Source organism: Tupaia chinensis, unplaced genomic scaffold, assembly GCF_000334495.1.
Source record: "Tupaia chinensis unplaced genomic scaffold, TupChi_1.0 Scaffold148234_1, whole genome shotgun sequence".
Taxonomy (NCBI): Eukaryota; Metazoa; Chordata; class Mammalia; order Scandentia; family Tupaiidae; genus Tupaia; species Tupaia belangeri.
The window spans coordinates 4033195-4036339 of NW_006208084.1; positions in this window are offsets into that span (position 1 = coordinate 4033195).

The window sequence follows — 3145 nt, forward strand, 5'->3', positions numbered from 1 at the left end:
TTTGCTATAGGGCACATGCGTTTCCCAGAGAGACAGAGACAGAGAGATAGAAAGTGAGAAATCAACCCCCAGGGGGAATGGCCATGCCACAATCCCTTCTCCTACATTCTCCCGTTGGGATTTGGGCATGCATGCACATGTGCCCAGCATGAGTTTCAAGCTGCTGGGTCCGAGACTCAAACTGCAATCAGCCAAGTGGGAGTCCAGTGATGTAACCATACACCATCTGCTGGTCCCTTATTATTATTATTTTTAAAGTTGCCCAAGGGATGATGAGCTTGCCAGAGATAGAGAAACAGAGAGAAAGAGAACACCTCTTGATAGAGTGTGGTCATGCCACAATTCCTTCTCAATTTCTCCATCCTGTTAGGGATGTATGTTTTCCAGGCTGCCAGGGCCAGGGTTTGAACCATGCTTGACCATATTGGATCCGGCTCCCTTAACCACTGTGCTACAGGGCCGGCCCTCCTGGTTTCCTTTTTATTCACAAAATGTTCTTTCCACACTCTGCTGCCTTGGAGTCTGCATAGTGGCCATGCAGGAGTGGGCTTCTGTTTAAGTGGGGAATAGAGAACTTTATGACAGGAAGGACTGGCACCATCCCTCGGGTTTGAATACTTCAATGATAGGAGAATAGGAGCCTGGGGAAATATCTTTCTTTCTTTCTTTCTTTCTTTCTTTCTTTCTTTCTTTTCTTTTCTTTTCTTTTCTTTTCTTTTCTTTTCTTTTCTTTTTCTTTTGCAGCCTAAATTCCTGGGCACGCCTGAACCTGGTTGACTGCATCTTGACTCAATTCTCATACCAGTTGGAAAGAACTGAGGAAGCCCTCACAGGCTCTGAGGAATATATGGGGAAAACACCAAACAAGACATTCTAAAATCTAGAATTGTAAACAAGCAAGTACATCCAAGCAAGTAGACCACAGAAAGCTGCGACTGTGGCTGCTCCGTCTACGGGCTTAATCAAGAGCAGGTGCAATGGACTTGCACACAGCACCCGCGTGCAGCTTGCTTTCCCATCAAGTCACCAGGCTCCTTTCCATTTCAGAAGCAATGCAGGAACAGGGTGGGGACTCCCAGCGATCCCTCCGGCAGCCCTCTGGCTTCTTTATGATTTGCTTAATTCTTTTTTTTTTTTTTTTTTTTAGGTTTTTGCCATAGGGTGTGTGCACTCCTTGAAGACAGAGAGGGAAAATGAGAAATCACCCCCTGGGAGGAGGGCCACACTGAAATTCCTTTTCCTCCATTCTCCTCCTGGGATTTTTGGCGCACACACACATGTGTCTTGTGTGATTTTCAAGTCGTCAGATCCAGGAACTGAACACAGTCAGCCATGTGGGAATCTAGCACCTTAAACACCACACCTCCTTCTTCCTTTCCTAAGTGAATTTTACTCATGATGGACAGTGCATGTGTGCACACAAGAGAATGCATGTGAGAGAGAGAGAGAGAGAGAGAGAAGGAGAAAGGCGAGGGAGGGGCACCCCATGAGACAGAAGAAGAAAGAGAGAGAAGGGCCCTCAACAGGGACTTGTCACACTGTCCCACACAGTCCCCTTTCTTCAACCCTCCAGTTTTTCAGGATCTTGGGCACACGCACACATATTGGCACCTTTCCAGGTTAACCTGGGGATCTGAACCCATGGTCGGCCATGTGGCTTCCAGCACTGTGGTTCAGTTTGTCACTGAATGCACCACCAGGCTGGGCCAGCCTTCTGATTTTAATTTGTCCACTCACTGCATGACTCTGGACAGGTCTTAAGCATTTTCTTAGAGTCAGTCTCTTGAGATGTGGAAAGCAACTCTGGCTGGCCCTCCCTTCCCACTGCCCAGCTTTGCTGTGAGAACTGAGGGAGTGGGCAAGGGTGGAAGATCCCCGGGCCCAAAAGTGTGATCATGACTGTCGCTAGACACCTTGAGACCTTGCAGGCCAGGTGGGTGCTTCCCCTCCTTACACTTCCCAGAAGGCCTTGCTTCCTGCAGAAGGCGGCCATATGGGAGGGGGCTGGGCAAGCTCTCCTTCAGTTTGCAATTTCTCACTCACACAGGCTGTTAGAGGCCTCATAAATTAACCCCTCAGGTGCTCTACTCTAAACCGTGGTTCTTTTTAGATTCCGTCCCTCTCCTGTGAAGTTTCAGTCATGCTACTGTGGGGAGTTTTAAAAGAACAGCAATTCACAAATTGGAAACAACCCAAATGACCAGCAGCCTGGGAACCGTTAGGCAAATTATGGTACATTCACACGATAGAATATTTTGCCATCGTTAAAAATGAAGCTTATGAATGTTCTGTAGTAGTACCGGGAAAATGCTTATGGTACACTATTAAGTGAAATAAAAAAAGGTATAAAATTATATATACACAGTACAATGATTTCAAAACCCCTCACTATGTGCATTAAAAAGAGACAAAAGATACTAAATAATAATTTTGGCTACCTCCGGGTAGCAGAATTATAGATAATTTTAATTTTCTTTCTTACATATTTTCTGTATCTTCTAAAGTTCAAAAAATGAGCCTATGTACCTTCTCAGTAAAAAAAATGGGCTACTGTGAACATTGGAATTTATACCACCTTGTACTGCTAGCTGTGAAAAGATGCAGCCCACGTGGAAAGCAAAATGGAAGGAGGGAGAGAATATGATTAAATCGATAAAACGCGAGGAACACTGGAGACACGTAGAGGCTTTGTTTGTGAAGTCAGACTTTGAAGAATGCACAAATAACTCAGATGCTATGAATGTCCATCGGGCAAAGGACCAGATTTACTGCTCGGGCAATTTCCCGTAACACGTGCAACCAGCTATGTGCTGGCAGCTGTCAATATCACTATTTCTGAAAGGACAGAAAACGAGGAATCTCGGCGCAGGGGCAGATGGTCTGTAAGCAGGCTGAGCTCAGAGCGCGTTCCCTCTGCAGGCCTCTCTGCTCCCAGGCACCGGCCTCCCACTGGCCCGTCATGCCAGGCCTGGCCTCTGTTTGCAGGGTGGCTTTGAGAGCTCATTTTCACAAACGTTTCGTTTCTTTCCTGGGTGTTCATTTCCTGGGTGTTCGGAACCTTCATGCACAAGCACCCCAGGTCCCCCCACCACACACACACACACACACACACACACACACACACACACACCCACGTACAATACCA